The 12,733-nt window shown below is 39.3% G+C and overlaps 1 pseudogene; it reads left to right on the plus strand.

Annotated features, from left to right (window-relative positions):
• The first annotated feature begins 10,150 nt into the window (after positions 1-10,150).
• On the plus strand, positions 10,151-11,420 carry LOC103284893 (tubulin alpha-1 chain-like; annotated as a pseudogene).
• The last annotated feature ends 1,313 nt before the right edge of the window (positions 11,421-12,733 follow it).

Consider the following 12,733-nt stretch of genomic DNA (forward strand, 5'->3'; position numbering starts at 1 on the left):
TTTTTAGGAATGATGGAACAAAATTAATATCAAAAGGACATTTTCTTCTGCTCTATTTCCCCTTTTTTTACTTTACAGTTTCTCTTTTATTTTTTTTTTTTCAAAAAGAAACAACTCTGAAGATAATGGTTTAAAAACCCATTTAGAGTGTTATGTTATGCATTTAAATGTTAATATTTAATTAGAAACATATTTTATGTACAAAAAACAAATAATATACATTCCCACTTCTCTGTAATTCAGTTTTGTCCTGATATTTATGCAAAAGTCTACCAACTTCAGGTTTTTAAAATGCTACCAAAATGAGTGTATTTTTAAGAAATATCTTAGCAAATTTTAAGGCTCAAATATAATTTTTAATATATAATTTTTTAGTTAGTATAGAATAACATTGTGTATTGCTTTAGACAATGCAATAAATTACAAGAGAATATTCTAAGCCACTCATTAAAACAACATTGCCATCATCAAATCCATAATTATATACAGTACTAGAGGCCTGGTACACGAAATTAGTGCACTGGGGTGGGGTCCCTCAGCCCAGCCTGCCCCCTCTCACAGTCTTGGAACCCTCAGGGGATGTCCTACTGATGGCTTAGGGGAGTGGGGAGCGGGCCTAAGCCGCAGTTTGGCCTCCTCTGCGGGAGGGGACCAGCGGGCCAATTGGGATGACATGGGCAGCAAGTGGCTGTCCCCAACCCAATTGTGCCACAGCCACTGGTGGCCTCCCTCTGTGGGAGGCAACCCCAGCAGGCCTATCTGGGGATGGTGCTGGGCGGCCCTGCCCCGAATCGCCCTGCTGCTGCTGCTGTCCGTGGCTTTCCTCTGTGGGAGGCAACCAGGTGGGCAATCAGGGGATGGCACCAGCCCCCATCACCCCACCACTGCTGGTTGCTGCCAACCCCACCCCCACCCCATCACCATCTCCTCCCTCTGCCCGCTGGCATGTGCCTTGGCTGGCCTGGCAACACCTGCTCGTCGGCCCCGCCCCCACTGACCAGTTGTTCCACCGTTCGGTCAATTTGTATATTACACTTTTATTATATAGGATTAATCAAGTAATAAAACATGTCAAATATATATCTATTCACATCTAGTAGAATCTAAGCAACACAAATATGTTTGACTTTTACTTATGTGCCTTAAAAAAGTCAAAGCTATAAACATCTGTAAACCATAAAGAGACATGATAAATTTGACAATCTATAAATAGAGCTCTGTAATGAGAGCTTTTTAACATAAAGGAAAAAGGCATACGTTTATATGGTTGTTTTGGTAGAATTGACTAAAGGTTACATGAGAAATAAGTTAATGGACTGAAGTTTATAGCTCTGTGTATAACTGTCAAATCTTTCTGTAAATTACCTTTCTCTTCTGCTGGCTAGAATGCACAAAATCCAATAAACTGTTAATAAAAATGGAAAGGTCATATGTAAATATCAAAGATCTTGAAAATGAACCAGAAAAGATGATAGTTTGCAGAAAAATATCATTTCATATTCTGTTTCATTGTATTCTAAGTGTGATTTGGGTTACAAAGTGTGTTTCCAAGAAATAAAAGAATAGTAGGAAAAGTTTCTATTAAAAAGAGATTTGTTTCCCATCTGAAAAGAGGAGTTTGAGCACTAATTGGCTGTTGGTTTCTGCAACTTCAGAAGAATTGCAAACAATTAAACGCTTTTATATTTTCTCTGATTAAGCAAGCTCTTAATAGGGCCTGGCGGAATTTATTCCAGAAACACTGAGAGAGCACAATCTGTGGAGGGTGTGTGGATGTGATGGAAGGCTCCTTGCTTAGGGCCTCAGAGGCTCATGCTCTGTCTGCAGCCAGACACCTCACAATGCAGCATTTGCTGGCCTGGTCTCAAGCTTGCGAAGAATCTGGGCCCTGGGAGAACTGGTGCAACAGAAACTACTTTTCTCTGTTGTAGGGAGTAGCTATAGGGTCAAGCCTCGGACTGACCTGTGGCAGGGCCACAAACAAGTCCCAGCTTGGAGGGCAGAGCGCTCCTAGCATAATTAAGCTTGATCTTATAATTCCCCTTGGTTCCTTCCTAGGTAGCTAATGGGCTGTGGGAGGTGCAGCAAGTGCTGCCAAAACAAGGTGAAACTCACAAGAACATTAGAAACATGTTGGCCACTTCCCTTGTTTTGCTTTGTGTGCTTTGACGTAAAATAAAGCTTTGGCTTGCAGGCTGGGTCACTGTGTCCTCATCCAGGCACAAGTGAACCTACCTAGCCCCAACTGCATTCTCTTGTCTGTCTTCTTTAATCCGTCACCGCCTATCCTCAGGTTCACCCCTGGCCGTGCTGGATGCGTGGTTCACTCTGTCCTGCTCCATTTATCCATAGACAGCATAGTCTTTGTAAAGGCAATTTGAAAGTTGTAGCTTCATAAATGGATTTAGGCCTCAGAAGAATCTGGATTTGAGCACATGCTGATTTAAAAAAATATATATATTTTTATTGACTTCAGAGAGGAAGGGAGAGGGAGAGGGAGATGGAAACATCAATATGAGAGAAAATCATTGATTGGCTGCCTCCTGTACGCCTCACACTGGGGATAGAGTTCACAACCTGGGCATGTGTCCTGACCAGGAATTGAACCTGTGGTTCATAGGTTGACGCTCAACCACTGAGCCAGGTCAGCCAGGCGATACATGCTGCTTTTGATGAAGCCATGCATGGTGCCTCTTGATCTTCTAAGTCTGTATTTCAAGGGCTTTTGTGGTGCCTGGAAAAAATGATTGGGCAGAAGGGAAAACCATGGGTTTAGTCCCCAGAATAGGTCCTTGGAAAAACAAGTTTCTCTTTTTTTTATTGGAAGAAACTGTATGGACTTTAGATAAAAGAACCTAGTGAGCTATACAAACAGAAGCACACTCCATCACTACAAAATATTCAATTCACAAGTTTGTATCTGATATTAGTATATTAACTAACTATTGAACAACTTCTTGTTCTATCATCTTGTTTAATGTTTAAATGACGTTCTATTTAACATCATGTAACATAACTATGCAAATAAATTACAGCATCATTTACTTGTTCAGACTTGTCCTTTCCTATTAATAAGAAGTTAACAGTTTTCTTTTAACAGTTTTCTTTTAATTCTAATGCCTCGACTGTAAAATTATTATACAGGACCAACATATAAATCAAATTACTTCAAGAATGAAGTAATAAGTAGCATTGGTTGCTAGTGAAGTCTTTTAGCTGAGGAAGCTATTAATCCTGTATGATTTAGGCTAGGCATATACTCACTTTTCCTTAAATGTTCTAAATTAGCCACTAAAAGCAATGAATGAATAAGATACATTTATTTAGGCCAATGCATCATGTTTTCCCCAAATGATCCAAATTATTCACCAAAAGCAGGGAATGAATGGATGCGTTTATTTCACTGGAAACATATAGCGATAAAGATAAGATTTCTAAATAAATTAATTATGTTCACATTTGATGTAATTTTGCTCCTTTCTTTAACTAAAGTCTGGAAAATAGCTTTAATAACAGTGAGAGAAACCCAGAAAGGATCCACATATATACCCAAGTGTGATTTTGAATTTCCAGAAAAGTTCCCTTCAGAATACATTATTTAGCATATTTAAATAACATTGGCTTAAGGTCAGATTTAAACTAAAAGCCCTTTCAATTTAAACCTTTCTGATTCCTTGTGATCACTTTTCAATTAGACAATGAAAAACAATTTAGTGGATACTTAGCTTAATTGGTTTGCTTCTAAGTTTTGACCTCCAGGGCTCCACTTATGTATTCTATGCAATATGCTTGTACAATTATCTTCCTCTTTAGAATTCACATTTCCCGTGATTTTGTAAAAGCTGCCTGATTCAATCACTGTTAAAATATTCTTTACTCCTTTTTCCTCTTAGGAGTGTATGCTTGGTTCAAGGCATTGCTTCTAACTTCTGGGATTAAAAGAAAATGGTTAACTTCTAATTAATAGGAAAGGACAATTCTGAACAAGTAAATGATGATGTATTTTATTTGCATAGTTATGCTACATGATGTTAAATAGAATGTCATTCAAACATTAAGCAGGACAGTAGAACAAGAAGTTGTTCAATAATTAGTTAATATTCTAATACAAACTTGTGAATTAAATATTTTGTAGTGATGGAGTGTGTTTCTGTTTATGTCTCTGTGTTAGAGTATGTATAGCTTGCTAGGTTCTTTTATCTGAAGTCCATACAGTTTCGTCCAATAAACTTCAAAAAGTTTTAAGTTTAATACATCATCAATTTATCCCTAATTGTATGCAATACAATAAATAACATTAAGTTGCATGCAACTAGGTATATGAAAAAATTCTCAAATATGGTCTGGGTTTAAAAGCAAAGTTAGTTTCATATGAATTCTGGTCTTAATTATATAAAAGCTTTCATGATGAGAAAATAATTTGGTGTTACTAAGAGTTTTCTAAGGATTAAATTTTCTTGCTATGGTTAGATGCAGGACAGTAAGTGGCATTTCATGTTGAAAAACACAATTTTCGAAAACCTGATATTTATTAAGGCTTTATTATTTAAGGTCATTCTGCCTCATTTACATAAACCTCATTCATTCATTCACTCACACATTCTAGCACTGAAAAGGGAAATAAGAGACAATCTCTCTCCTAAGGGAATATGCAGTGATATAAAGGAAATAAGTTCTCTCTACAGAAGAAAAATAGGTCTACTCTCCAAGACCCATAGCTATTTCAAAAAAGTATTAATACTACAGGAATTTGGGACCGGAATACACAGTGTTCCCCTGGCAGGATGGCTTGTCCCAGGCTCTTTGTTAGTCGGAGTCGAAGAATGAAACCACGGATGGAAGATGGTATAGCGAAGGTGGAAATTTATTGAGAAATATGCACAGACTCCCACGTGGGGAGGGGGAAGAGTCCCACTGAGTCCCTTTTCCCTAAGGCTTATAAAGATTGCAGATCTTTGTGCCTTGATATCCCCTCTGATTGGTCAACATCCCCTTCTGATTTGGATACTATAGGAACTTCTGAGCTCAAAGTCTCACCTTATATGAGACACATGAGTCTCTCCTCCCTCATTGTTCTCCTATTCCCTCTGGGCTTTCTTCCTCCTTCCTTTTATTCTGTAAATGTGTACCTTTTGCGACTCCCTGCTCCCTTGCCTTATGGAAATGCAATTTCTGCTGCTCCCAGCTCCCTTGTCTTATGGAAATGTACCCTTTTGCAACTCTGTAGCCCTGTGTTTGTTTGTTTTTCCATGGACCCCTTAATTTTTAAAACTTCCTAAACCTTCCTATTTCACCCAAAAAATTCCTATTTTACCCAAAAAACTCCTTTCATTAAGGCTTAGCATTAAAGCTAGACAGCGTTAATACTTTCTTCCTGTTTCATAGATATGCACCTGATTCCAATAGGTCTGTATAAAGTTAATGAAGTTCAGGAAATACAGCAGTCATTGACTTTCATGGACCACAGTTTTTCCACCTGTAGAAAGATGTGCTTGCTATATTCTAAATTTCTTTAAATTTGGGAATGCCTAATCCCCTATACAAAGGAGTTCTCTCTCTCTCTCTCTCTCTCTCTCTCTCTCTCTCTCTCTCTCTCTCTCTCTCTCTCTCTCTCTCTCTCTTCTCTGGTTCCTTTAGTTTTGATCGTGCTTTCTTGCATTCCCCCATGTTCCCTCCATGGCCATATGGCCATGTGGACCCCATATGCAATGGACTGATGCACTACAACAGGGAACACAAACTAAGCTAATCTGAAGCTGTATTGAACTGTGCAGACATGGAATGAAAATCTGGACACTGGCTTTGATTCTAGCCCTACTGAAGTCACAGCTATATTTCTTCCTTTATGGGACAAAAGGAAATGGGGCCTTGGAAACTCAGGGGTGTAGTTCCACAGAAATAAAGCTTCCTAAAATCTCTCATCCTCCTGTGCAAGTCTCAGAAAATTCCTTTCCTCAGGATATCACAAGAAGCCCACTTCCCCTGATAACAGCACTAGTAGCCCACTTCTCCTAATAACAGCACTAGTACCCCTAGTCTTTAGCTGCTTTGATATTGGAAGAATTATCAGCAATTTGGGGAAATACACATGTTTTATAGCTAAAAAAATAAACTAACAATGCAAGGCCCATGAGTTTTTTTCTTATCCTTTCTCTTAGATTCTTGTGCAACCCAGGTCAAAATACTTATCTCTCCATACTTAAGCAGTTTGTCTGTATAATGAAACTGGTAGAATCATTCTTATTGAAGCTCTTCGGTCAGAAGATGATAGAAAATTGACGCCAGCATTTCTGAAGGCTTGGTTTAGGATAAGTGTGCTTGGATGCTTTAAAACTAACTGCTGACAATACAAAAGAAAGTAGGGTAGAGTGCTTTGATTTTAAACTTTTTTTCTTGTTATAGTTTCATCGTAATAAAGTAGCATATGAGCTCTCTTGCATTGAAGTAAAAATATTAGACTCATAACACCAGTAGCAGAAATGTATTTCTTCTTTTAGATTTAGATCACTAGCATTACATGCTTTGAAAAATAGAGGTGGGACAAACACAAACCTGTTGATTAAAAACACACACATAGAAACTTGGGACAATAAGAAGAGAAAGAAGATAAAGCTGCAGTGACAAGCCAAAGTCAAACTGCATCCTACTTACTCATGGCTAATGCCATGGCCGACTATATTTAGCAGCACTCCTGAGGCAGAGCAATTGTTATGGCAAGGCAAAGATATGAAGGGGGAATAGAATGTCTTTGTATAGTTCCCCTAAATATTAGAGGAATGCTTATATGCATTTTCCTAAATCTTCTTTGATATTTTAGAAGCAGAATCTCTTAACCCCAGAAATTACCTGAGGTATCATTTTATTTATTTATTTTTAATGTATTTTTATTGATTCCAAAGAGGAAAGGAGGAGAGAGAGAGAGAGACAGAGAGAGAGAGAGAGAGAGAGAGAGAGAGATAGAGAGAGAGAGAGAAAGAGAGAGAAACATCAATGATGAGAGAGATAATCATTGATTGGCTGCCTCCTGCATGCCCCACACTGGGGATTGTGCCCACAACCCAGGCATGTGCCCTGACTGGGAAGTGAACCGTGACCTCCTGGTTCATAGGTCAATGCACAACCATTGAGCCATGCTGGCCGGACACCTGAAGTATCATTTTAGAGATGAAGTCCATGTTTGCATAGCTAGTTATAGTGTGAGAAAAATGTCAGTGTTTTCTTTATTGTTTATTCTGTCTTATACCAACTGCTAGAGGCTCAATGACTCATAATTTGCCTATTGTTCTTCTGGCTCTTCTGCGGGCTGGGATTTCTAGCCACGAAGAAGCCTGCAAGGGAGAGCTCGTAACAAAATTCTCTTATTCTCATGGCATCCAGAGAAGATAGAATCTTCCTATTATTATTGCTTGCATGGACAAGAGCTTTGGAATTGCAAACGACACTAGATGTTTTTATTAGCTGAGAGAAAATGAAGCAAGTACTGTTTTCTGCATTTCAGTGAATTCAGTGGGATGAGTAAACACGCTTATCTAATTTATTCAGGGTTATTGGGAACTTATCATGCACTTATACTCAGCTAGACAAATTGGAAGATGCAAACTAGAACTTTGGTGATATGTACTTACTTACATGTATGAGATAGAGCTGAGCACACAGGGATGGAAGTTGTTGTGAAGTAGCACTTAAAGCTGATGGAGCAAAACAGCAATTATACTGCAGCATGCAGGTTTTGGTAGATTTGAATGTATCTAGTACTCTAGAAGCATGGACTTATGTAGCAACCAGAAAGACTACCTTAAGAGCATCCTCAGAGTACTCTAGGTCAGTGGTCAGCAAACTGCGGCTCGTGAGCCACATGCGACAATTTGGCCCCTTGAGTTTTTAGCAAAGGCCAGCTTAGGAGTACCCTAATTAAGTTAATAACAATGTACCTACCTATATAGTTTAAGTTTAAAAAATTTGGCTCTCAAAAGAAATTTCAATCGTTGTACTGTTGATATTTGGCTCTGTTGACTAATGAGTTTGCCGACCACTGCTCTAAGTGAGGGACAATGAGATTCTAAAAAGAATTACCATATCATGGAGTTATCCTGTTCTCTAATACGTCCCTTGGAGCCTTCCAAACTATCATCATGGCACTTATAATACACTATTCTACCTATATATTTCCTTGTTACCTTAATTGACAGCCAACTGAATTAGGACAGATAATGAGGTGATGATTTTTGAAGGTCCAGTATATGTTTAATCCTTAATGCATAGAAGGCAGTCAAAATATGTGTGGTGAATGAAGAATACTACCTTTTTAAATCTGATTTTTTCTAATAAATGTTTAGACTACTAGTATATGTTTATGAAAACAATGTGTTAATAAGAATTATATCCACATGAATGAATTTTCTTCCAGAAATAATTCTCGAAGCACACTCTTAAACAAATTTAATCCTCAATCAAATTTTTATGCAGTTAAACTTTTTCACTTTGCCCTATTTTTTTTTTTTACTGGAACAATGGCTTTAATTGCACATTCAGAAAAAACAAACAAAAAACAAACAAAAACAACTAATATTATTATTATCTAACTAGAGGCCCGATGAACGAAATTCGTGCAAGGGCCTCGGCCCTCGCAGCCACGGCTTCATCTGGAAGGTCATCCGGAAGGACATCCAGAAGGTCGTGCAGCTGTTCAGTCTAATTAGCATATTATGCTTTTATTATTATAGATTATTTACCAATTATACCCCTCTGCCATTCTAGGTTTCCTTGTGAGCTATAACTATGTGCCATTTTTTCTAGGCCAAATTTGTCAAGAATATTTTATTATTTTTCCAATGGTATCAATTATTATAATTGTCAAAAATCAATGACCACTGACATTTTAACAAAGGTTCATTTTATTTAGGCTCAGAAACAATTATCTATTAAAATAAAATAAAGCTATTTATCTGGCACTTCTCTTTTGAAGTTTGTCTTGATAATATCACTTTTAGATAACTGAAAATATTCCTCATCTCTTTTTGAGAGCATAGTACCATCATACATCCAGTCCCATAAACAAGAAAAATAAGCATCAACTTTTCTACTTTTTTCTAACTCTAGCTCCCTTATCTAATCCATCACTACATTTCTTAGAATTCACCTTTGACGTATAAGTAAGCCCATCCTTTATAGCTGGCTATAATTTTGCCACATAAGCACCCATAATGTTTTGGAACATTACTGTAACAGTCCACTTCTTGATCTCCTCCTCTCATCCATTCCATCATCACTTTACACAGTACTCAGTCGGGTGTTGTCTTTGTTTTGTTTTTTTCCCGAGAGTTCAAATTGACTATCCTACAACTTAACACACTTCAAAGATTCTGAAATGTCAGTTGGTATCAATCATATCTGAAATGCTATATATTCTAGAATATGAAGAAAAAAGCCTAAATAAAATGCATTGTTGAGTTTCATGTAAGAATAGTTATTGATAATTCTCACTATTTTTCATAAGGTATTTTTCTGATGACTTAAGATAGCATTTTATTGCTGGCTTTCATGTAAATATTAGGGGTGCATATATGTTTGTGAGGGGAACCAAAGTTTTGCCATCCCAAAATATGCCTTTTGGTGTATTAAAGACTCAGAAAGAAACTTTGACCCTCCCCTCATTATCTGTCTAAAGAATTTAGATTAAAAAAATCTGTTTAGAGGAAGGGAGCATCATCTTACCATCATAATATACACTAAATGTGGCAGACAAGGAGAAATCCAGCAAAGCCTGCTTACTAGACTTCCCTGTGCTCTATTGTTTCTGGGTGGCAGAGAAAGACTTTGTTTGCCACATGTTTGCTCTTTCTCATTTTCCTATAAATTACCTGCTTTCCCTTTGACATCCCAGACCTCTGCTCCTCTTGTTAGTACAGAATGGCCTGAAAGCCTCAACTGCCCAATGCCTCCTTATATTCTCATGGCACCCCTGTATGTACATCCACCATAAATTTTGGATATTTTCTCCTATTAATCTGTTTCATGCTAACTTGATGATTAGCCCCATGTGAAGGATTTAGAAGATGGGAGGAGGTACTAAGTGTTTCACTGTCAGAAGAAACAACCTCTCCTGCTCCTCCCTGCTATCTGTTCAGCCGCCACAAAGCAGCAACCATGCATGAGTGCATCCCCATCCTGCTGGGAAGCTCTAATGCCAGATGCCAAGATGCCAAGTGACAAGACCATGACGGGGGAGAGGGGGGAGAGGACGATGACTCTTCCAACACCTTCTTCAGTGAGGCAGGACCTGGCAAGCATGTGAACAAGGCAGTATCTGGAACCCACAGTCATTGATAAGTTTGCCCTGGCACCTACCCCCAGCTATTCCACCCTGAGCAGCTCATCACAGGCAAGGAAGATCCTTCCAGTAACTATGCCCATGGGCACTACACCATTGGCGAGGAGATCATTGACCTGGTCTTGGACTTAATTCAGAAACTGGCCAGCCAGGACACAGGTCTTCAGGGCTTTTGGTTTTTCCATAGCTTTGGTGGGGAAACTGGTTCTGGGTTCACCTCGCTGCTGATGGGATGTCTCTGTCGATTATGGCAAGAAGTCCAAGCTGAAGTTCTCCATCTACCCAGCCCTGCAGCTTTCCACAACTCCATCCTCACCACTCACACCTGGAGCACTCTGATTGTGCCTTCATGGTTGACAGTGAGGCCATCTGTGACATCTGTTGTAGAAACTCAATATTGAGCTCCCAACTTACACCAACCTGAATAGGTTGATAAGTCAAATTGTGTCCTCCATCACTGCTTTCCTCAGATTTCATGGAGCCCTGAATGTTGATCTGACCGAATTCCAAATCAGCCTGGTGCCCTATCCCTAAATCCACTTCTCTCTGGCCACAGATGCCCCTGTCATCTCTGCAGAGAAAGCGTACCAGGAACAACTCTCTGTACCAGGGATCAGCAATACATGCTTTGAGTCAGCCAACCAAATGGTGAACTGTGACCCTTGCCATGGTAAATATATGACTTGCTGCATGTTAGACCATGATGGTGTGCTTCCCAAAGATGGCATTGCTGCCATTGCCACCGTTAAGACCAAGTGTACCATGCAGTTTGTGGACTGGTGCCCCACTGGCTTCAAAGTTGGCATTAATTGTCATTCTCCCATTGTGGTACCTGGTGGAGACCTGGCCAAAATACAGCAAGCTGTGTGCATGCCGACCAACACCACAGCTGTTGTTAAGGCCTGGGCTTACCTGGACCACAAGTTTGTCCTGATGAATGCCAACCGTCCTTTTGTTCACTGGGTGAGGCACGGAGGAAGGAGAGCTCTCTGAGGCCCATGAGGACATGGCTGCCCTTGGGGAGGCTTATGAGGAGGGTGGTGTGGATTCTGTTGAAGGAAAGAGTGAGAAAGAAGGAGGGGAACACTAAAGTTAAAAGATCACTAAGGTACTGCTTTTACAAGGAAGCTTATTCTGTTTTAAATATGGAAATGTTGTAGTCTTATCAGTTAGCTTGTATGCAGCAGTGTATACTCTCATATACAATTATGGGCCTGCTTTAAACCATGTTCAGACAAAAGCTGTCCATTTCTCTGATGGGTTTGGATAATGTATTCCTCGTCTTAAATGGGAAAAAATAAAGGGGGGAGGAAAGTTACATTTTGACACCCCAGGTTTACATATTAGTCTTCCTAACTAAACTTTGAGTTCAGGTATGACAATTATTATTTTCAACACAAGGATAAGACCTTTATTGTCCTTAATATATATCTGTTGTCAGGCATTTCTCCTGTCAGCTATACCAACTTCAACATATGACTAGCTATTATGGATTCTTTCTCTGTGACTATACATAACCACTGTTATTGCCTTCAGATTCCCTTAATAATCATTTTTTAAAATATATTTTATTGATTTTTCTCAGAGAGGAAGAGAGAGGAATAGAGTTAGAAACATCGATGAGAGAGAAACATCGATCAGCTGCCTCCTGCACACCCCCCACTGGGGCTGTGCCCGCAACCAAGGTACATGCCCTTGACCGGAATCGAACCCGGGACCCTTCAGTCTGCAGGCCGACGCTCTATCCACTGAGCCAAACCGGTTTCGGCTCCCTTAATAATCTTTTAACATTTTTAGAAACTGTGCTTACATCACTTCTAATTATTAATCTTGGTAATTAGTATATCTAATCTTTTTTTTTTTTTCATAAAAGTCTGGCTATAGGCTTATCAAATATATAGGTCTCCACTGCTAATGTGTGTTTTTTTTCTTTATCACTGAAGTTTTATTAAAATGTATATTGATTTTGCCCTAACTGGTTTGGCTCAGTGGATAGAGCATCGCCCTGCAGACTGAGAGGTCCCAGGTTTGATCCCGGTCAGGGCATGTACCTTAGTTGTGGGCACATCCCCAGTAGGAGGTGTGCAGGAGGGCAGCTGATCGATGTTTCTCTCTCACTGATGTTTCTAACTCTCTATCCCTCTCCCTTCCTCTCTGTAAAAAATCAATAAAATATATTTTTTTAAAATTTAATCATAGATTCACATGTAGTTTTTGCAAAAAAAAAATAAATAAATAAAGGTCCCAGGTATAGTTTGTTCATCTCCTCTCCATCCCCCCAGTGATAGCAGTCAATTTGCCATCTGCCTGTGGAGGACCAAGAACATTTCTCTATTAGGCACGCATTGTGGTAGGGTCACCCGCTACTTGTGTTCCCCCGCAGCCCTGTGTCTGGCAGTCGGA

The sequence above is a fragment of the Eptesicus fuscus genome, chromosome 2 (assembly GCF_027574615.1).
Source record: "Eptesicus fuscus isolate TK198812 chromosome 2, DD_ASM_mEF_20220401, whole genome shotgun sequence".
Classification (NCBI taxonomy): Eukaryota; Metazoa; Chordata; class Mammalia; order Chiroptera; family Vespertilionidae; genus Eptesicus; species Eptesicus fuscus.